The 24,298-nt window shown below is 41.1% G+C and overlaps 1 protein-coding gene across 1 annotated transcript in view; it reads left to right on the top strand.

Moving 5' to 3' along the window:
• Positions 1-21,164: 21,164 nt before the first annotated feature.
• Positions 21,165-24,298, top strand: part of agk (acylglycerol kinase) — a 53,574-nt gene continuing 50,440 nt past the window's right edge. The window contains exon 1 of the mRNA XM_059978114.1: positions 21,165-21,208. The gene's annotated coding sequence lies outside the window, so the exon portion shown is untranslated. The remainder of the gene's footprint in view (positions 21,209-24,298) is intronic.

A 24,298-nucleotide genomic window follows, 5' to 3' on the forward strand; every position in this document is an offset into this window, starting at 1 on the left:
CTTATTCTTCAACCATGCCCTCTGGTACTGGACTCTCCCAGCATCTGGAACATATTTCCTGCCTCTATCTTGTCCAATCCCTTAATAATCTTATATGTTGCAATCCGATCCCCTCTCAATCTCCGCTGCACTTCCTCTACAGCCAGGATGTCCTTCCTTAAGACCAAAACTGTACACAATACTCCAGGTGTGGTCTCACCAGGGCCCTGTACAAATGCAAAAGGATTTCCTTGCTCTTGTACTCAGTTCCCTTTGTAATAAAGGCCAACATTTTATTAGCCTTCTTCACTGCCTGCTGCACTTGCTCATTCACCTTCAGTGACTGATGAACAAGGACTCCTCCCTTACCTAACTCTACACCGTTCAGATAATAATCTGCCTTCCTGTTCTTACTCCTGAAGTGGATAACCACACATTAATGGAAATAGAATTCAGGATACAAATTGCAAAACAAAAAGCAGGTACTGGAAGTCAGCTTTTCATCACTATCCAGTTTAATTTTTATAAAGAAGTCTACGTTAAAAAGTGAAAAAATTGTTTTACATTGTATCTTTTCAGAAAAGGATGACGTTACCAGAGTCATTGTGTATCCCTCCTGTAACTTGTCAGAATTTGTTCAACAAAAATTGTTATAAACTTTTCATGTTCAAAGTTCAAAATAAATTTATTATCAAATTACATATGTCAACCCTGAGATTCAATTTTTTGCTGGCATACTTAATAAATCCAAAATTGAATAATAACTGTAATAGGGTCAATGAAAGACCACATAAACTTGGGCATTAAACCTGTGTGCAAAATACAAAAAACTGCAAACACAAAAAGAAAGAAATAATACTACTAAATAAATGGCAAGAAACATCAAGAACCTGAGATGAAGTGTTCAAAGTAAAAATTATTATCAGAGTATATACATGTCACCACATACAACCCTGAGATTCTTATTCTGCGGGCATACTCAGCGAACCTATAGAACAGTAACTGAAACAGGATCAAATCCGCTGTGATTCAAACATGAAAACTTCTGGATGTGGGGAGGGGGGAATATTTTTATAAGCACTGTATATAGAAATGAGACATTTCTCTGAACTAGGGTACAAAGCACATAACACACGATAACTTATGAAGGTAAGATAAAATCTACAGATGAATCACACATAAATAACAAACTAAAGTGCATTAATATTAGATATCGTACTGGGACAGATTAAGCAGTGATGCATCAAATACAATGCATTAGGGAGTTCAGAAGCCTAGTGGCCTGGGAGAAGAAACTGTTTCTTATCCTGACCGTTCTTTCTTGTATACATCAGTCTCCTGCCTAATGGTAGGAAGTCAATGAGGATGCTGGATGGATGGGTGGGATCCTTAATAATACTAAGGACCCTGTGTATGCAGCATTCCTGATAAACATCCTCAAAGGATGGTAGAGAGACCTGTGTGATCCTCTCAGCCATTGTTACTGTCCTTTGTAGGGACTTCCGGTCTGACATTGGCTGCTCCCATAGCAGATGGAGATGCAACTTGTCAGGACGTTCTCAATGGCGCTCCTGTAAAACGCTGTTAAGATGAGGAAGGGGAGCCTTTCTTGCCTCAATCTTCTTAGCAGTGGAGGTTGCTGCTGTGCTTTCTTGTTGAGGGAGGTGATATTAAGAGACCTGTGATGTGAACTCTTCGGAACTTGGTGCACTTAACTCTCTCTATGCAGAAGCCATGTGTTTGCAGTGGGGGAATGGTTCACTCCAGCTTCCACAATGATTTCCTTTGAATAAACTGTTACCTCCCCATGAGGGAATTGAATCCCGGTCTCCTGTGTGACAGGCAGGAATACTAACCACTATATTAACAAGGATTATGTGAGGATTCTGAAAGGTGATAGGCTGGATAACTTTTTAAGGAACTACATCTATGTACAGAAAAGAATAGCTAAGACAAAGGTGGATGATATGAGGTGAAGTCACATGTTCATTGAGGAAGACATGAACACCTCAATGAGATGGGGACAAGGGAACTATTGTTCTTAGGGAACACAGTGCAGGACTCCTCAGAGTTAACAAGTTAGCAGTGAAGTAGATCATTAAGCCTGTGAGCAAAACTCACTGTACACAGAGCAATACCTAAATGGAAACTAAATAGTTAATGTGCTGCCTGTACTACAGTTGCATGAAAAGTGTTTGAGGTAGGACAAATATATTGAAAAGCAATGGTTGAGTAGTAGTAACTCAAATTAAGTTTGTATTGATTTGCCAGTAATTGAGCTTATCAAGTGTTCTTAAAGTTGCATTGAACTGAGAAACCAACATTTTTATTTTCTATGCCTGTGCAGAGCAAGGTTAAGTTGCAATATCCTAATGCAGGGTGTCAACCCAAAATGTCAATTCCCTTCCTCCCACAGATTTTGCTTGACACCCTGAGTTGGTCCAGCAGATTGGTTATTGCAAAGTCACGATATACCCGGTGGTATGGAAGGAGTTTTCTGAAGGTGGAAAGAGAGCTGAGCATCAGGGCCAGTCCGTTGTGAGGTAGTCAGGGACAGAGTTCAGGAAGAGTGAGAGCAGACTCTGTGTTTCAGCCATGCTCGTTAGCCTTGATGTTTGTGAGAAGAAAATCAAACTGCTTTTCACCTTCTGATATGAGCCAGATGAAAAGACCTTACCAGGGCCTGATTTAATATGGGGTCTGATAAAGCTTTGGATGCAAAGCAGGATTATACAAATTAGAGGAGGAAGAACCTGGTTGGCATTGTGAGACAGATAGAGATACGGACAGAAAGTGCAGACAAAATGCACGGTTGCTCCAGCCTTCAGATTGTACCTTGAGGTCATTGATGTATGAATGAACATTTGACCATGACATGCCTTGGTTCACCACCTTTCCATCACCCAGTCCTCTGGAAGAAAAGTTGCCATTCTTTTGTAGATGTATAAGGAAAGGGACAATTTCTGCGGAGATGAAGCAGTTTGTTGGTTCCCACTGCCTCTATTAGACCAGAGATTAGGAAATCATTGCAAATACTTTGCGTTTAGCCAGCTTTTCAAATTAAAGTGTCCCGCTTGGTGGCGCAATAATACCAATGCCAGATTCCAGGGCGAAAATTCCCGAGTTCGATTCCAAGTCGGGATGAGCGTCGAGCTAGCCTCGTAAAAACAAGAATAGCTTGCTACAAAAACACCGTCAAAAGACGGTGCCCTGATGACTCCACTGCCAAGTTAAGGGTTATTCTTCTTCAAATTAAAACATAGCAGAGAATCAGACCGTTATGGGAACAGAGTTGTCATTAAACGTGGTGCTGTGATATCTACTCATTTTCTTAATATTTTCACAGATTTTATTGCTTATACTATTAAAGTTCAGAAGCAATTTTTATGTGACGGGCCAGTCCTATTTTATTTTGGTTGTATCATTTGGTAATTCTGATGTTATTTACTGATATTTGCGAGTACTTTTATGTACACTTTCATGAATTATGTTACTGTAGGTGGCATTTTTAGTTGCTCCAAATTGTTTGTAAATATTAACCATTCAGTAAAATTGATGCCTCGTGAAGTTCTTTCTGTCTACATTTATTTTAATGGGGAGTGATTGATACATCCAGGGGGAGGATGTACGTTGTTTTGTCAGTGTTTAACTTCTGGCTGATACCAGTAGAGGTTTCTCTGTGGCTGCACTATTTGATGTGATGTGTCCTATCCAAAAACAATTGTACGATAAGTCCAATCTGACTATTCTTTCCCATCAACCAGATCAAAATCTAAAGCCAAATAATGTGAGGCAAATTTTTCAAGGTGCACAAGAGTTCCTGATGTAGAGGAGGTACATTAGCATGGATTGAAAACTGGCTATCACATAGAAAACAGATTCCGAATAATTGGCCCTTTCCAGAATCGTTTTCGGAAAGGATACAGGTAGTGGAGTACTCTTGGTCCTGGGTTACTTAGTATTTACATTAATGAAGCGCAGGAAGGACTACAATGCAAATTGTCCAAATTTGCTAATGATATAGACATTGGTGGAAGGGCAACTTGTAATGAAGATATTGTGACTCTTTGGCAAAATGGACCTAGAATTTTGAGGAAGCCAATTGTGATTCATCTGAAGCTGCCCTGGCACAGAACCTCAAATCCTCAGTATAACTAGCATTACCGGATGTTTCAAAATGTTAAGTCTGCATGTATAAAAATAGTAAAAGAATTAATGTTACTGGAATGTGGGGGTGGGGGTGTCACAGTTTGATGGTGTGCTAGCAGAAAAATGGCAATGTCATTAAAGACCCAATAAAATTTTGCAGCTGTTATTCAAATTCTGCCTCTCAGAGCTGCCACTGTGCCTCATTCATTTGTGCAGAGTAATTCCTCATAATGAGACTTGAGTAATCTTAGCAAAGGCACTTTCTAATCTAATAACCAAACAAAAAAGCACTTGTTCGTTGGAAATAAAGGAAGTCATCCTGTTAGAGTTTCAGAGAGGGAAAAGAGCTTTAATCACATTCAATTTGGTCCAGAGAACTAAAGCAACAAGACTTGACTGGAGACTGTTTTAACCATTCAACTTTCCCCAAGGCTGTCTATAATCACTTGGGGGGCTAAATTCTAAGCCCCTCCCAAAAAGCACGTGAGGGAATTGTTATGCAGGATTAGCTCTCATCACTTGTTTCTAACTCTACAGAAAATCTTGGCAATTCTGGGCAATGTTACTCACCCTCTGCATGCTGCCTTGGTTGAGCAGAGGAGCACTTTCAGTAATAGACTAAGACAACTGTGCTGCTCCAAAGAGCACTATATGAGGACATTCTTACCTTTGGCCATTAGAGTTGAATGACCCTAATCAGTCAACCTATAGCCAGGGAATTGACAAGCCCCTCCTGTTAGAGTGTTCGAGTTAACTTATTTTTTTATTCTTTCTTACTTTTAATATTTGTATGTCTGTGCACTTGTAATGCAACTATGATGCTGTAATTTCCTTTGGGATCAATAAAGTATCTATCGATCTGTCTGTCTAATGTAGACATGGTCCTACTGTGCAACCGATGATTAATATCCAATGGGTACCACAAGTTATAGCTAGCCTATAACTATACTTGGACCTAACCTGCACTTCTAAAAAGCCAGGTGGGGGGAAAGAAAGGTTTGTTATGGTGTAAATGTAAAAGCATATGTCACACACATTACTGGTGACCAAGTTTCAAAATTGCTGAATAGTCAAATGGAACTTTGATTGATAGAGGGAGATATGTTAATGCAACTGCTTTTAAGATTTCATCAGATGTAATGGAAAATTGTGTAGGTTGGTTCAAGATAAAATAGTCAATAGGGAAAGGCTAGTTTCAATGGGATGAGGACAGACTTGGCCTGGGTAAGTGAAAATCCAAGCATGCAGGCAGTACTTTACAGCCGGAGATCGTTAAAATGGAGAGGTCTCAGCTACCATCTAGGTACATTTACATGAGGGAGAATGGAGAGGAAATTACTTCCAGTTCTCCATCACTGACCTATGAACTAGAGAGGAAAACAGAGAAGAAAAATGTCTACAATACAAATCAAAACAAGAGTTCAAAGGGGAGGCCAAAAAGATAGGAAATAAGAGAAGCAAAGTGAGTGTGAAAAGCAGGAATCCAGAATAGAATTGATAGATGAGAGGTGGAGGCAATCAGACCAAAAAGTAAAACTAATTTTGCAGGGACGTGGGAACCGGAACATAGGGGTGAGGATTGGGCCATTGGTACACAAATAGATGCGATGGATAGTGAGACTAAGGAAGGACAGACAGAGGATAGGGCAAAATTGCAGTCAGTGGGATGAAGTGAGGTGTAACATGGGGGCAAAATTGAAAAGAGTGATGAATACAGAATTGAAGGTGTTATATTTGAATGCACATGATATGGGTAATAAGTTAGATGATGTGGTAGTGCAGTTAGAGATTGGCAGGCATGACATTGTTAGCATCGCTGATTTGTGAGAGAAGATCATAGTTGGGAGCATAGCATCTAAGGATATATATGATGTATCAAAATGACAGGCAGGTAGGCAGAAGAGCTGGGGTGGTTCTGTTGGTTAAAAAACATAAATCAAAACCTTGAAAGAGGTGACAAAGGATCAGAAGATGTAGAAACTGCAAGGGTTTAAAGACCCTGATGCAAGTTATATACTGGCCTCTGAATAGTAGCCAGGATGTGACATATAAATGACAATATGAGATAGAAAGGGGCATGTAGAAAGGACAATATTACAATAGTCATGAGGGATTTCAACAAGTAGGTAGATTGGGAAAATCATGTTGATTCTGGATCTCAAGAGATGGTATTTATAGAATGCCTATGAGTTGGCTTTTTAGAGCAGCTTGTTGCTAAGCCCACTAGAGGAAAGGCAATTCTAGATTGGGGTGTTGTGTCATGAATTAGGTTTGATTCGGAAGCTTAAGGTAAAGGAATCCTTAGGAGACTGATCATGATTTGAGAGAATCCACCCTGCAGTTTGAGAGGTCAGATGTATCAGTGTTACGGTGGAGTAAAGGCAATTAGAGGCATGAGGAGGGAGCTGGCTAAGTGTTGATTGGAAGGGAACATTAGCAGGGATGAAGCAAAACAGCAATGGCTGGAATTTCTAGGAGCAAAAAGATATATCACAAAGATGAAGAAGTATTCTAAACAGAGGGGCCTTTTCTGGTTGGCTGCCAGTTGCTAGTGGCGTTCCGCAGAGGTCAGTAAGTGAGTGTTGGGACCTCTTTTCACGTTATATGTCAATGATTTGGCTGACAGAATTGATGTCTTTGTGGCCAAGATATGTGAAGGGGCAGGAAGTGTTGAAGAAGCAGGGAATCTGCAGAAGAACTTAGACAGGCTGGGAGAATGGGCAAAAATGTTGCAGATGGAATATAGTGTAGGGAAGTGTATGGTCTTGCATTTTGGTAGAAGGAATAAAGGCATGGACTATTTTCTTTTTTTTCACATGTATATCACAGTTATTCTAGAATTGATTATTTTCTTATTGATCATCGTTTATTAACAGATGTTATTGATTGTAAATATGATTCTATTGCTATTTCGGATCATGCGCCTTTGAAGTTATCTATCAAGATTTCGGACTTTTCTAATAATACTAGATCTTGGAGACTTAACGCTACTTTGCTTCAAGATCCAGAATTCATCACCTACATAAAACAGCAAATTGACTTGTTTTTCTCAACAAACTATACAGAAGAGATTGACAGAGGAATACTTTGGGATTCTTTTAAGGCTTTTATCCGTGGACAAATTATCTCATATTCTGTTGGTAAAAGAAAACAAAGATATTTAGATATTGCTTTATTAGTGGATAAAATTAAAGAAATTGATAAGATTTATTCCGTGACTCCTACCAAAGAACTTTATAAGAAAAGAGTTGAGCTTCAAATGGAGCATAGCTTATTATTATCTTCTTCAATTGAGAATCAATTAATTAGGACCAGGGCCCAATTTTATATCCATAGTGATCGAACTGGTAAATTATTAGCTAACCAATTAAAAGCTATTTCGACTAAACGACAAATTATTAAAATTCATAAACAAGACGGCAATCTGACTACTGATCATAAAGAAATCAATAACACTTTTCAAGATTTTTATAAATCTTTATATCAATCAGAATTTGACGGCGATCTGTCCATGATGGATAACTTTTTTAACAATTTGAATATTCCCAAACTGACAGATGAAGATCATAGCTTGTTTGATGCTCCTATCTCTCTGGCCAAAATAGGAGAGGCCATCTCATCAATGAACTCAGGGAAAGCTCCTGGTCCTGATGGTTATATTATAGAATTTTTTAAAACTTTTTCTTCTTTGCTTTCCCCTTGGCTATGTGAAATTTTTAATGATGCATTTGTTAAGAAGAGATTACCTCAGTCTTTTTATGAAGCGACTATCTCTCTAATTCTTAAAAAAGATAAGGATCCCACTTTATGTGCAGCTTATCGCCCTATATCACTATTAAATGTAGATTCTAAGATTCTTACAAAAATTTTAGCTATTAGGTTTGAAAAGGTATTATCACAGATTATTTCAGAAGACCAAACTGGTTTTATTAGGAATCGGTATACCTTTTTTAATATTAGAAAATTGATTAATATAATTTATACTTCATCACCCACAATTCCAGAATGTGTTATTTCACTAGATGCTGAAAAAGCCTTTGATAGAGTTGAATGGGTATACTTATTTAACGCTTTGAGATATTTTAATTTTAGTCCTAATTTTATATCATGGATCAAACTAATATATCATAAACCTGTTGCTTCTGTTCTTACAAATAATTACAGATCTTCTTTTTTTCAATTATCTCATGGTACGAGACAAGGTTGTCCCTTAAGTCCTTTATTGTTTAATATTGCATTAGAACCTTTAGCCATTGCTATTCGTGAATCTCCTAATATTTTTGGTATTACCCGTAATGAGGAATTATACAAGTTATCACTTTATGCTGATGACTTGTTGTTATATATTTCTGATCCGGACAGGTCTATTCCCGTTATTTTATCCTTGTTGGCTCAATTTGGTAGTTTTTCTGGTTACAAACTAAACTTGGATAAGAGTGATTTATTCCCTTTAATCGCACAAACTTTATTGAATGAAAGGACACCATTTAAAGTTGTTGATGATAACTTTATTTATTTAGGTATAAAAATTACTAAGAAATATAAAGATTTATTTACATTGAATTTTCTACCTATGCTTTATCAAATTCAACAACTTACTACAAGATGGTCTCCCTTATCCTTATCATTAGTTGGTCGGATTAATGCTATTAAAATGATGATTCTACCGAAATTTTTATATTTATTTCAAGCTTTACCAATTTTTATTCCTAAATCTTTTTTTGATAACATTGATTCAAAAATTTCTTCATTTGTGTCGCAAAATAAAAATCCTAGGTTAAGTAAAAGGCAGTTACAAAAATCTACAAAAGATGGTGGTTTAGCTTTACCTAACTTTAGATTTTACTATTGGGCGAATAATATTCGTAACTTAATTTATTGGAAATCAGATTTGGATTCACCATTGTGCCCACAGTGGGTAAATTTAGAATGCAATGAGGCACAGGGATATTCTCTATTCTCCGTTCTGGGTTCTTCTCTTTCTGCCGATTTAGTTAAATTCAATAAACAGATATCCAACCCTGTTGTCAAACATACATTACGAATTTGGTTTCAATTTCGTAAATTTTTTACTCTGAAAAACTTTGTTCTTGATAGCCCTATTTTACTTAATTTTTTTTTCAAACCTTCTTTGACAGATCAAGCCTTTAGCATATGGAAAAGGAAAGGTATAAAATGCTTTCGTGATCTCTTCTTTGAAGGTAGTTTGATGTCTTTCGACCAACTTTCCAACAAATTTGAGTTACCTAAATCTAACTTTTTTAGATATTTACAAATTAGAAATTTTTTACATAAAATTCTACCATCCTTCCCCAATTCAACTTCAATGGACTTTTTAGGTATGATTTTTACCTTAAATCCCTATCAGAAGGGATTAGTGGCTTTTATTTATAATATGATTATGAAGATACAACCAGAAATATCTGGTAGAATTAAACAAGAATGGGAAAAAGAACTTCAATATATCAATAGAAAAATGGGAAAAAATTTTACAAATGGTTAATTCTTCTTCTATTTGTGCTAAACATGCTTTAATACAATTTAAAATTGTACATAGAGCTCATATGTCTAAAGATAAGCTTGCTCGATTCTATTCTCATATTAACCCTCAATGTGACAGATGTCATTCAGATGTGGCTTCATTGACCCACATGTTTTGGTCATGTCCCACTTTACATAACTATTGGAAGGACATATTCGCTACCATTTCCTCAATTTGGAATATCGATTTACAACCTCATTTTATTACTGCAATTTTTGGTATACCAAATGAAGATGATAATCAGTTTTCCCCTTCAATTAGACGAATGATTGCTTTTGTAACATTAATGGCCAGAAGGTCTATATTACAAAATTGGAAAGAAGTAAATCCTCCTACCACGTTCCAGTGGTTCTCTCAAACTATTTCTTTTCTGAGCTTGTAAAAAATTAGAAGCACTATTTTTGACTCATCAATTAAATTTGAAGAAACTTGGGGACCGTTCATTCGACATTTTCATATGAATTAATTTGGCCTCTTCCAGACCTTCTCTTTACTTATTCTTGTTCAGGTATGGAGTTCCGGAGTTTTTGGCACTATCATATACATATAAACTGTTATTATTGCCCATGTTCGTTTAGTTTAGTATTTTTTTTTATATTTTTTGCCTATATTTTTATAATTTATATTTTTTTCCTTTTCTTTCGATGATTATTTTTATTTTTTTCATATAATTATTATAGACTTGATTGATAATGTACTATGTTTTTCTGTTGATATTTTAATAGGATATTGTTATCCTACTATTAATTCAATTTCAAGTCTTATGCATTTATAACCTATTTATTATTATATTATGTTTTTTTATATATATGAAATTCAATAAAAAGATTGAAAAAGAAAGACTATTTTCTAAATGGGGAGAAAATTCAAAAATCAGAGGTTCAAAGGGACTCAGGAGTCCTTGCGCAGGATTCCATAAATGTTAACCTGCAGGTTGTGTTGGTGGTAAGGAAGACAAATGGAATATTAGCATTCATCTCAAGAGGACTACACTATAAAAGCAAGGATGTGATTCTGAGGCTTTATAAGGCATTGGTCATATCACGCTTGGAGTATTGTGAGCAGTTTTGTTGTCCTTATCAAAGAAAAGATGTGCTGGCATTGGAGAGGGTCCAGAGGAGGTTCATGAGGATGATTCCAAGAATGAAAGGGTTAGCATATCAGGTGTGTTTGATGGCTCTGGGCTTGTATTAATTAGAGCTCAGCAGAATGAGGGGTGATGTCTTTGAAACCTATCGAATATTGAGAGGCCTTGATAGAGTGGATGTGGAGAGGATCTTTCCTGCAGTCAGTGAGTCCAGGACCAGAGGACTACCTCAGAACAGAGTGACGTCCATTTAGAACAGAGATGAGGAGGAGTTTCTTTAGCCAGAGGGCAGTGAAGTAGTTGAATTCATTGCCAAAGGTGGCTGTGGAGGGAAAGTTATTGGGTATATTTAAAGTGGAGGTTGATAGGTTCTTGATCTCAAAAATTATAGTGAGAAGACAGAACAATGGGGTTGAAAGGGTTAATAAATCAGCCATGATAGGATGGTGGAGCAGACATAATGGACTAAAGGAGCAGAATTAGGCCATGTGTCTTATAACTTCATGGAAATCTCCTATGTCTTGGCTGAGACACTCTCTGATTTCTTTCTGCAAACCTTTACCAGGAAAGTTGTTGTTGGGGGTCAGTAAAGAAATAAGTCTAACTGCATTTAAAGTGGATAAATCCAGATGGGATGCTTCCCAGATTGCTGACAGTGTAAGGGAGTAAATGGCAGAGGTCTTGGCCACAATCTTACAAACAGCCACACTCTGTGGCCTCTTTATTAGGTACACCTGTACACCTGCTCATTAATGCAAATATCTAATCAGCCAATCATGTGGCAGCATCTCAATGCATAAAAGCATGCAGACATGGTCAGGAGGTTCAGCTGTTGTTCAAACTAAACATCAGAGTGGGGAAGAAATGTGATCTAAGTGACTTTGACTATGGAATGATCATTGGTGCCAGATGGGGTGGTTTGAGTACCTCAGAAACTGCCGATCTCTTGGAGGTTTTCACACAGAATAGTCTCTAGAGTTTACAGAGAAGATTGTGAAAAGAAAAAAAAAATTCGGTGAGCAGCAGTTCCATGGCTGGAAATGCCTTGTTACTGAGAGAGGTCAGAGGGGAATGGCCAGACTGGTTGAAGCTGACAAGAAGGCAACAGTAACTGAAATAACCACACATTACAACAGTGGTATGCAGAAGAGTAACATGTTGAACCGTGAAGTGGATGGGCTACAGCAGTAGAAGACCACAAACGTACAGTAGCAACTTTAAATACCTAATAAAGTGGTCACTAAGTGTATAGGGTCTCTGAGAAATGGAAAATAGAAGACGTTGCACCCTTGTTTAAAAAAACAAATAAACACGGTAACTACACACCAGTATGTTTAACATCTGTGTTGGAAATTCACTCCATTAACTTGTTGACTTTTGTTATCCCAATCATTTCCTTTTCTCATTTCATTGTTTTTTAATAAGCCTGTGAGTTAGCGTTGAAGGTAGATACGAAGTTAACTGGAAACCACTGTTGAACATTTACTCCCTCATTGCTATTATGCATGACCACACATGTCCTTTGGCCAGCTGGCAATATTCAGGATTAATTTGGCAGCATCAAGCTGGAATTTAGTGATCCTATTAGTCTAACATATTGTACTTCTTTGCAAGCCTAACATTTCAATTACTTATAACAATTGTCTTGTGATTGTAAAATCTTCAGGGATATATTGGTATAGTGACAATGGTGTAGAGAGTAGGAGGCAGTCTAGAAAGAGTCAGAATACTTTGTGCAAACCTCACAACAATTGATTTCTGTCAACCAAACCAGTATGGAGGAAATTCTTACCCGAAGGCACTAGCAAAACTGAAATATTCCAGTAAACAAATATGGAATAGGGATGGTGTATACTGTCTGCTCTAGAATATATATGAAAGGCTCCTCTGGCAGACCACAGTACGTGCGCTTGCAACACTGTGTGTCAGACAGAGTGGTCAGCGGCACTGGGGCTCCACAGGGGACTGTCCTGTCTCCCTTTCTCTTCACCATCTACACCTCGGACTTCAGCTACTGCACAGAGCCTTGCCATCTTCAGAAGTTTTCTGATGACTCTGCCATAGTTGGATGCATCAGCAATGGAGATGAGTCTGAGTACAGGGCTACAGTGGGAAACTTTGTCACATGGTGGAAGCAGAATCATCTGCAGCTTAATGTGAAAAAGACTAAGGAGCTGGTGGTGGACCTGAGGAGGGCTAAGGCACAGGTGACCCCTGTTTCCATCCAAGAGGTCAGTGTGGACATGGTGGAAGATTACAAATACCTGGGGATATGAATTGACAATAAACTGGACTGGTCAAAGAACACTGAGGCTGTCTACGAGAAGGGTCAGAGACGTCTCTATTTCCTGAGGAGATTGAGGTCCTTTAACATCTGCTGGACGATGCTGAGGATGTTCTACAAGTCTGTGGTGGCCAGTGCTATCATGTTTGCTGTTGTGTGCTGGGGCAGCAGACACCAACAGAATCAACAAACTTATTCATAAGGCCAGTGATATTGTGGGGGTTGAACTGGACTCTCTGATGGTGGTGTCTGAAAAGAGGATGCTGTCCAAGTTGCATGCCATCTTGGACAATGTCTCCCATCCACTCCATAATGTACTGGTTAGGCACAGGAGTACATTCAGCCAGAGAGTCATTCCACCGAGATGTAACACTGAGCGTCATAGGAAGTCATTCCTGCCTGTGGCCATCAAACTTTACATCTCCTTCCTCGGAGTGTCAGACACCCTGAGCCAATAGGCTGGTCCTGGACTTATTTCCACTTGGCATGATTAACTTATTATTTAATTATTTATGGTTTTATATTGCTATATTTCTTCACTATTCTTGGTTGGTTCTGCTTGTAATGAAACCCAATTTCCCTCGGGATCAATAAAGTATGTCTGTCTGTCTGTCTATCTGTCTGATGGCCTTAACTTGAGGCTGTGCTGCCACCAGAGGGAAGTATTGTGCTTCATTTGTTGTAGTGTGTCTGTTTTGGTCTGTATCTAAAGAATAATGTTGCAAACAGCAGAAAGAATTAAAGATTTGATACTTGAAATGGCAGGTTGAGGAGAAGATGGTTTCTTCTCTCTGAGGATTAAAGGAAGATAGGCCTCTTCTGACTGTTTAAAAGAAAACAGCAATTTAATTTGGTGGATGCACACAAAATCTTGAAAGGTATTGACAGGATAGATGACGAGAAACTGTTTCTTCCAGATCCAGAACTGGAAGACACAATGTCAGGTCTTCTTGGGAGCCGGAGACCTGAGATTTAGAGCTGAAATGAAGCAAACCCCCTTTACGTAGAGGGGTTTTAACTCCTCAGAATGCTCTGTGTCAGAGTTCTTTGGATGGTTTATTATTTAGCCTTATGTTCTCTAGCCTTTTGCCAGAAAGTCAAAGAGTTGCTTGAATCTTGACTCAGAGAAAGAATCCGGTCTTGGCCACCTGACGTTATATTTACAGAGCTCCTCACCGTTGGAACAGGATAATGATGGAAATCAAACCCTGGGAATCAGAGGCCCAGGTCATTACTTTGCCTTCACTCCCAATACTGCATCAGCACCTTAGACAATGGTTCTCAGATATCAGTGTCACCTGAACCTCCCAATGATTGATTACTCTCAACCTCAGCTTCGGTGAGCATAAGATACAGCTTTGCTTTTCTAATGGAGGACCGTATTTGAGTGGGCGCGCTTCAGATGCAGAGAAAGAAACTGCATTCTGGAAAGAAAGGACATTCTGATGTTCTTGTCTCTGAAAATAATAGATCCTTTGGAGATATTGTTGAGAAATAGTTGAAAATGGATGGGGTCTGCATTTCTCATTTTTTTGCTTCGATAGTTCAACCAAGTTCAGGAACAGTTATGACCCTATAACAATCAGGCTCCTTAACCTATGTGAATAACCTCAATCACCACTACTCTGAACTAGTTCTTTGACCTAAGGACGTCTTCTCAGTGTTACTTTTATTTGCACAGTCTTCTTTAGAACATCGGCGTTTGCTAGCCTCTGTTTATGTATTGTTTTCTGTAAAATGTCACGGGAAATCGTGACAGATTAATGCCACATATTAATCTATCACATTTCCTATTTCTGGCAAGTGATAACGAAGAATGATTCAATGACTACTGTCTTTGATGACTTGCTTACTAACTTCCACCCTAGATCTGTTGCTAGATTCCCAGCCAACAGAGATACTGAGGATCAGAATGGAAGACAGATTTTGGAACTTTGCAAAAATAATAAGGTTGTTGTCTTGAGTGACTTCAGCTTCACTAATATTGACTGGCACCTCCTTAGTGCAAAAGATTTAAATGGGGTGAAATTTGTTAAGTGTCCAAGAAGGATTCCTGATACAATACTTAGACAGGCCATCTAGGTAAAGGCCAGACTGGATTTGGTGGTCGGCAATAAACCAGGCCAGGTGTCAAGTTTCCTGGTAGGAGACAATTTCAGAGACAGTGACCACAACTCCCTGACTTTTACCATAGCCTTGGAGAAGGATAGGAGCAGATGGTATGGGAACATATTTAATTGGGTGAGGGGGAATTATGATGCTAATGGCAGAAACTTGGGAGCATATATTGAGAATGTTTTTTTTAAGAAAAGAGGGAGGGAGAAAACATAGAACTGTCATCCTGTCAGCCTAACATCAGTAGTGGGGAAGATGCTAGAGTCCATTATTAAAGATGAAATAGTGGCATATCTAAATAGCAGTGATAGGATTGGGCTGAGCCAGCATGGATTTACCAAAGGCAAATCATGCTTGACTAATCTATTGGAGCTTTTCGAGGATGTAACCAGGAAGTTAGACAAGGGAGATCCAGTGGATGTAATGTACCTCGATTTTCAGAAGGCATTTGATAAGGTCCCACATAGGAGATTAGTGGGTAAAATCAGAGCTCATGGCATTGGGGGGAAGACATTGACATGGATAGAAAACTGGTTAGCAGATAGAAAGCAAAGGGTAACGGTGAGTGGGTGTTTCTCAGAATGGCAGGTGGTGACTAGTGGGATGCCACAGGGCTTGGTATTGGGACCACAGCTGTTTACGATTTACATCAATGATTTAGATGAAGACATTGAGAATAACATCAGCAAGTTTGCTGATGATACTAAGCTGGGAGGCAGTGTGACATGATGAGGATGTTAGGAGAATTCAGGGTGACTTGGATAGGCTGGGTGAGTGGGCAGATACTTGGCAGATGACGTTTAATGTGAATAAGTGTGAGGTTATCCACTTTGGGAGTAAGAACAGGAAGGCAGATTATTACCTGAACGGTGTAGAGTTGGGTAAGGGAGAAATACAAAGAGATTTAGGAGTCCTTGTTCATCAGTCACTGAAGGTGAATGAGCAAGTGCAGCAGGCAGTGAAGAAGGCTAATGGAATGTTGGCCTTTATTACAAAGGGAATTGAGTACAAGAGCAAGGAAATCCTTTTGCATTTGTACAGGACCCTGGTGAGACCACACCTGGAGTATTGTGTACAGTTTTGGTCTCCAGGGTTAAGGAAGGACATCCTGGCTGTAGAGGAAGTTCAGAGTAGATTCACAAGGTTAATTCCTGGGATGTCCGGACTGTCTTATGCAGAAAGGTTAGAGAGACTGGGCTTGTACACGCTGGAATTAAGGAGATTGAGAGGGGATCTGATTGCAACATATAAGATTATTAAGGGATTGGACAAGATAGAGGCAGGAAATATGTTCCAGATGCTGGGAGAGTCCAGTACCAGAGGGCATGGTTTGAGAATAAGGGGCAGGTCATTTAGGACAGTGTTAAGGAAAAACTTCTTCTCCCAGAGAGTTGTGGGGGTGTGGAATGCACTGCCTCGGAAGGCAGTGAAGGCCAATTCTCTGGATGCTTTCAAGAAGGAGCTAGATAGGTATCTTATGGATAGGGGAATCAAGGGATATGGGGACAAGGCAGGAACCGGGTATTGATAGTAGATGATCAGCCATGATCTCAGAATGGTGGTTCAGGCTCGAAGGGCCGAATGGTCTACTTCTGCACCTATTGTCTATTGTCTAATCGATGTACTCAGGGAAGCACACAACAGATGTGTAGACGTTGTTTGGGGAGCACTTGCATGGTGTCCTGGATTGGTTTGTCCCATTGAGGCAAAGAAAGGATGAAGGAACCATGGTTGACAAGGTTTCAAATTCTGCTGGGCTCAGTGCATTGCCATCTACCACATTTTCTACATCAAACAGAGCTGTCCAAAAACTCAGAAATGTTCTGTTATGCTTTTTAACTCTAGAAACTAAGCAAAAGAAAAACACAGTGGCCTAGGATAACATTTCCTCAGTTTCTTTTCTTTTGTGAGGTGCTCATATATGACATGGTTTCGTAATGCCATTCACGGGCTTCTTGCACATAACCCGTAATGAATTATGTAAACAAAGAATACTTAGTCAAACAATATTTACAATATTACTGAAATATTAAATATACCACATCTTTCCTGACCGATGGGGCGGGGGTGGGGGGGGGGAAGGAATCACTCTGCTTGGCAGGTGAGGCTTGTGGTTTTGAAACAATCTCAGGTTCTGGGTCACCCTCCGTGGAGTTTGTAGGAGTTGACTCTGAGGCTGCAGAAAGTGGTTCTGACAGATCTGGACACCTTTCTTCTCTAACAGTCGGCTCTGCTCTCCACAACCGATCTCCAGATGACATCATATGCAATCTCCACTGTGTAGATGAGTGGTCCAGTTCTGCCTTTAATCTTTCCAAGTGCCCACTTTTGATCACCTCTGCAGTCTCCCGTCAGGACTGCTTGTCCAGGAGTGAAACATCAAACCTTCTTGTTTGAGGAGTCCTCAATGTGTCTCGACTGTTTGTCTTGCTTACTCCTTCCGAGATCGGGTTTGAGGAGATCCAAGTGTGAGTGCAAGGGACAACCCAGGAACAGCACAGCCAGTGAGTTGTTGGTTGTGGAATGTGCTGCATTGTGATATGCAAGAAGGAGAATAGCAAGTTTCTGGTTCAGTGTCAGTGTAATGTGTTCTGCTGACATTGCTTGCAGTGCCTTCTTTAGACTCCGGACAAAACTTTCCACCAGGCCATCCATTCATAGCTAGGTGGTACAGTGCAGAATTAATATGGCTTATTCCATTCATTTTCAGGAATGACTGAATCACTGACAAAGTGTTCTGGAACACCAGTTCTTGAGAAGAGGCTTCTGAACACAGTAACAGTGTGTGTGGTTATAGTGGAGGCTACTGGGAACCCTTCTGGCCGCTTAGCAGCTGCACCTACTACTATCAAGAAATTCATGGTCCAGCAAAATCCACATCAGTCTTCTGCCAGGTCAATGCAGGCCTTTCCCAGGGATGGTGAGATGCTGCTCTTGGCATCTTCCGGACATGTTGACATCCTGAACAGAGTATGGCAAGCTGCTCGATATGCTGATCCACATGAAGCTTTGAGCCGGAGCTTTCATTTTGAGCATGCCTAGATGGCCAGCATCTAACTCTTCTCACACTTTAGCTATCTGCTTGGATGGTACAACAATTCTTAATCTCCACTTAAGACAAACCCTGTGAAGGGGAAGTTAAATTGGGCATGGGTAAAAATGGAGGAACTGAAATTTCTGCTGCACATTCCAGCCATTTTGGGTTGCCATGTAGACCTGAGACAGTGTGGTTTCTGGTTTCCCTTTGGATCATCTCTGCTGTAATAGGAAGACTTTCAATTTGTATTAGGAAGAATGCGTTAAGTAGGCTACTGGGACCACTGGCATTGTCCATGAGCTCCACTCAAACTTGGAAAGAATTTATTCAGCCTCCATGCAATCGAGCTCACTGGCCACTTTACCACGGATGATAAAAGGAACTGAATGGACTTTATAAAACTTGTGTGTGGCATTTTCATTTAACGCTATTTTACGCTTGATATGTTTGAGTTTTCCAGTGCTATCCTTGAACATATCTGTAGCATCATCCAGTACCTTTTTTACTCACTTCCAGTTGACTCTATCACGGGGATGTGGCATGCAAGTTGTGGATGGATCTCCAATCAAGTTGTAGCTGTCTCAGCCAATCACAACCCCATGATGCTGGCTCCTCTGTTTTTACCACATACAAACTCAATTGGCTTGTTGGTTGTTGTATTTCACTGTTACAAATGTCATTCTCACCGGAGTTATCTTTTCGCCAATATATGTTTTCAGTTGGATATCTGCAGGCTTTATTTCAGTATCTTTGAAATTCCATTCAAACTCATTCCGTGGAACGACTGAAACAACAAAGCACATGTCCAGTTCCATTTTAATTAATTTGCTGTTCACTTCTGGTGTAAGCCATATTGCTTGTCTATTGTTAGTTTTCACATTATAAATCTCAAGGCTACCTCGTCCTGTGTCACTCGCATCACTGTCAGATTTTTCATCAACGGCATGCAGACGTGGTCTTCTTAGAACTGCAATGACTTTTTATCTTTTTCTCTTCCTGTGAAGTCCACTTATTTTTGACGGCCCAACACGTTCTGTGTATGTGTCCTACTTTGTTTAATTTTCTGTAGGTTTTGCCTTTAGACCTGCATTGGTCTGGTTTATGAATCAGAATCAGTATCAGAGTTATTATCACTGGCATGTGTCGTGACATTTGTTAACGTAGTAGCAGCTCAATGCAATGCATAATATAGAAGAAAAAATAATAAAATAGTAACAATTTTAAAAAATAAATAAGTAAATCAATTACAGTATATGTATATTGAATGTGCAAAAAACAGAAATAATATATATTTTAAAAATTGAGATAGTGTTCACGGGTTTGATGTCTATTTAGGAATCGGATGGCAGAGGGGAAGAACCTGTTCCTGAATCGCTGAGTGTGTGCCTTCAGGCTTCTGTATCTCCTACCTGATGGTAACAGTGAGGAAAGGGCACATCCTGGGTGCTGGAAATTCTTAATAAGGACGCTACCTTTCTGAGACACCGCTCCTTGAGGATGTCTTAGGTACTTTGTAGGCTAGTACCCAAGATGGAGCCGACTAAATTTACAACCCTCTACAGCTTCTTTCAGTCCTGTGCAGCAGCTCCCACCTGCCTCCCATACCACACACCACACAGTGATGCAGCTTGTCAGAATGCTCTTCATGGTACATCTATAGATGTTTTTGAGTGTATTTGTTGACATACCAAATCTCTTCAAACAAGTATAGTCTCTGTCTTGCCCCCTTTATATGTTGGAACCAGGTTAGATCCTCAGAGATCTTGACACGCATGAACTTGAAACTGCTCACTCTCTCCATTTCTGATCCCTCTATGAGGATTGGTATGTGTTCCTTCATCTTACCCTTCCTGAAGTTCACAATCAGATGTTTCATCTTACTGACATTTTATGCAAGGTTGTTGCTGCGACAGCACTCCACTAGCTGAATAATCTCATGCTTGTACACCCTCTCGTCTCCATCTGAGATTCTACCAACAATGGTATAGATGGTATTTGACAGCAAAGTTATAGATGGTATTTGAGCTATGCCTAGCCACACAGTCATGGGTATGAGTAGTGGACTAAGCACACACCCCTTAGGTATGATGCGAGCCCCTGCCACAATGGCAACACAATTTGTTCGGCCAAGCAGGTTTCTGTTTAGATGTTGCAATTTTGTCCAAGCTCACTTTCATTCCTGACTGCAACTCAATTGCATCTCTGGCTGATGTTTCCATTGATAGTGATTTCAACTGCTCTTTTACTTGTGCTTCAGTTAGGAGCCATTTTTGAATGCTTTCTTGTAAGATTCCACAAACTAAACAATCTCTTGGTGCATCATTTAGCCCATCAGTGAACTGTCAATGCTTGGACAATTTCTTCAATTGACTCCCTTTCCTTTGCATTCCATTCATGAAACAAAGCGTTCTGCAATCAATAATGGTTTTGTTTCTAAATGTTCGTGCATTATGTTCTCAATATCAGCAAAGTGCATTTTAGCTGGTTTGTTTGGAGCAGCCAAATTTCTAAGCAAATTGTATGTTTTCCATCAATTGCACACAGTAAAACTGGCACTCATTTCTTATCGGCTATTCCAATCATTTTAAAATACTGCTCAATTTGTTCAATAGACATCATCCAGTTATCTGTTGTGCAATCGAACACATCTCTCCAATGTAGCCAGTCATTTCTGCTTTTTAAAAAACATTATTATTATTATTCTCACCTGGCACATACTATTTATGAACACATGGTCGTAATCATTGCTTGTTAATTTAGTCTGTTTTCTGCCTTTTTGTAACTAAGTTGTATTTGTCCACTTCCAAAGAAACACATGCTGTGCTTTTTTTTAAGTTTGGAAGTCTCTCTCCCTTTCCAAAGAAAAAAAACATGCTGTGCTTTAACAGGAAGGTAGTTGTCTTAAGGTTCTATTTAAAACTACCTCATCACCACTATTATGTTTTGTAGAAACTAATCGAAAGAAGAACATGGGAGACCAGGATAACATTTCCGACATTTCTTCTCTTTAGTGAGGTATTCACATATGACATGATTGTGTAATAATGTAGTTATTTATGTGCTTTCTACATGTAATCCATAATGAATCATGTAAACAAAAAATGCTTAATCGAACAATATATTTATAATATTACTGAACTATAATATTACATGCCCCACAGAAATTTGAACAACCTGAGATATTTATGAATTAAAAACAGTAAGTGGTGGGAATATTCAGCAGGTTGGGCAGCATCTGGGAAAAGAGAGATAATGTTTCACATCAAACATTCTTCACATGGAAAAGAAATATGCCTCTGACTATGTGCAGAGGCAGTATTTTGTTCAGTCTTTTTGCAAAACCTACTAGACAAAATAAGTAAGAGAATATTTTTTGTGTTGTACATGTGTTTTAATGAATATGCACACCATGGCCAAGTTTATAGAGTCTGGGCCTCTGTACCTCTCTCTGCATCTGAATTGTTGACTTGCTAATTGGCAGACCGCAATCTGTGCTGATTGGAAATAACACCTCCACCTCACTGACAATCAACAGTGGTGCACCTCAGGGATGTGCGCTTAGCCCACTACTCTATTCACTTTACACCAATGACTGTGTGGCTAGGCGCAGCTCAAATGTCATCTATAAATTTGCTGATGATACAACCATTGTTGGCAGAATCTCAGCTGGTTTAGAGGATGTACAGCAGTGAGATCTACCAGCCAGAGGAGTGGTGTTGTAGCAACAACCTTGCACTCAATGACAGGAATGCAAGCTTTCACAAATAAAATAACGTGAGGTGCTTTATGTTTAAAAAAAATTGTAACTACCCATTTATTGTACCCCAAAACCTGAACATAAAGCATAGTAACTAAATCTCATGTAATTACGTCGCTACCCTCGAAAAATGAACCCCAAGGCAATATTTGTGGCTGTGAATTATATATGTTTCCTACACAGGCCGTCCTCTCTCACAGAATTCACTAAAACCACACAGAGCCTGTTTGGAGCTTGGACAAGCCATTCACTTCGGCCCTGCGTTCCATGGCTGCAGGAACAGCAGGTGCCTCTGGCTCATCCAGAGGTGTGTTGACACATTCATGGTCATGTTGTGACAGCAGGGGCATGGTGCAGAATCCTTCAAATCTTGGCCAGCCAATTTAAGGCAATCTACTGAAACACATTCAGATTTACCCCTCTGTCAGGAATGGACCCAAGTGCAGGACTCAGGCACTGAAGTACTAAGGGTAGGACAGGAGGGGGATGCCATGGCATGCAAGGGGTAATGCTGGGGTTCAGGTAGACAGAGTCTTAGTCGGGCAGGCGGAGCAGGATCCCAGAGTTCAGGCGGGCGGAGCAGGATCCCAGAGTTCAGGCGGGCGGAGCAGGATCCCAGAGTTCCGGCGGGCGGAGCAGGATCCCAGAGTTCAGGCGGGTGGAGCAGGATCCCAGAGTCAGGTGGAGCAGGATCCCAGAGTCAGGTGGAGCAGGATCCCAGAGTTCAGGCGGGCGGAGCAGGATCCCAGAGTTCAGGCGGAGCAGGATCCCAGAGTTCAGGCGGGCGGAGCAGGATCCCAGAGTTCCGGCGGGCGGAGCAGGATCCCAGAGTTCAGGCGGAGCAGGATCCCAGAGTTCAGGCAGGCGGAGCAGGATCCCAGAGTTCAGGCGGAGCAGGATCCCAGAGTTCAGGCGGGTGGAGCAGGATCCCAGAGTCAGGTGGAGCAGGATCCCAGAGTTCAGGCGGGCGGAGCAGGATCCCAGAGTTCAGGCGGAGCAGGATCCCAGAGTTCAGGCGGGTGGAGCAGGATCCCAGAGTCAGGTGGAGCAGGATCCCAGAGTTCAGGCGGGCGGAGCAGGATCCCAGAGTTCAGGCGGAGCAGGATCCCAGAGTTCAGGCGGAGCAGGATCCCAGAGTCAGATGGAGCAAGATCCCAGAGTTCCGGCAGGCGGAGCAGGATCCCAGAGTCAGATGGAGCAAGATCCCAGAGTTCAGGCAGGCGGAGCAGGATCCCAGAGTTCAGGCAGGTGGAGCAGGATCCCAGAGTTCAGGCAGGTGGAGCAGGATCCCAGAGTCAGGTGAGGCAGGCAGAGCAGGATCCCAGAGTTCAGGCAGGCGGAGCAGGATCCCAGAGTCAGGTGAGGCAGGCGGAGCAGGATCCCAGAGTTCAGGCAGGCGGAGCAGGATCCCAGAGTTCAGGCAGGCGGAGCAGGATCCCAGAGTCAGGTGAGGCAGGCGGAGCAGGATCCCAGAGTCAGGTGAGGCAGGCGGAGCAGGATCTCAGAGTTCCGGCAGGCGGAGCAGGATCCCAGAGTTCAGGCAGGAGGAGCAGGATCCCAGAGTCAGGTGAGGCAGGCGGAGCAGGATCCCAGAGTCAGGTGAGGCAGGCGGAGCAGGATCCCAGAGTCAGGTGAGGCAGGTGGATCCCCGAGTTCAGGCAGAAGGCGGGGTCTTTAGGTACATGGATTGGCTGGAGGAGAACCCCCCTGGGTGGGCCACATATATCCCCAGTAGGGCCGCCTCTCAGGCAGGAACACGGAGACCTGGGCAAGACGCGGACTCCTAGGCAGGTGCGGGGCACAACCCATTAGAAGCGGGGGGAGGGGCAGAACACCCCACCAGGCAGCGGCAGTCCGGACAGACCGGTCCAACGGAAGCAAAGGGATAGAACGGGGACTAGGTCCAGGGTGACCAGCACGACAGCCATGATCCCCAGGTAGCTCAGGAGGGGCAGGCAGACAGCATGACAGCGCAAGCAAGGCAAAATGGGAAGAGCAGCAGAAAAAGCACATGCAAGAAAAAGCAGGGGAACAAGACCAACCTCGACAGAACAAATACAGAGCAGGTCAGAACCCGGGCAGGGTGAACAGGATACAGCAAAGTACAGAGCCAGCAGGAGACAGAACAAACAACCACCCACCTGGTCTCAGTCCCAAGGCCCCTTATAAACACCTGCAGCTGAATTGGCCACAGATGTGCCTCCTAAAGCCAGGAGGATCCTAACTGGCTCAAGGGTGACGGGAGGGACAGCTGCAAGACCCGGAGTCCAGAGTCTGCGGACCGGATCAAGACCCAGAACGCGGGCTCCGGACCCTCTTATCTATGATAAAAGTCTTTTCTCTCCATT

The sequence above is a fragment of the Hypanus sabinus genome, chromosome 8 (genome assembly GCF_030144855.1).
Source record: "Hypanus sabinus isolate sHypSab1 chromosome 8, sHypSab1.hap1, whole genome shotgun sequence".
NCBI classification, from domain to species: domain Eukaryota; kingdom Metazoa; phylum Chordata; class Chondrichthyes; order Myliobatiformes; family Dasyatidae; genus Hypanus; species Hypanus sabinus.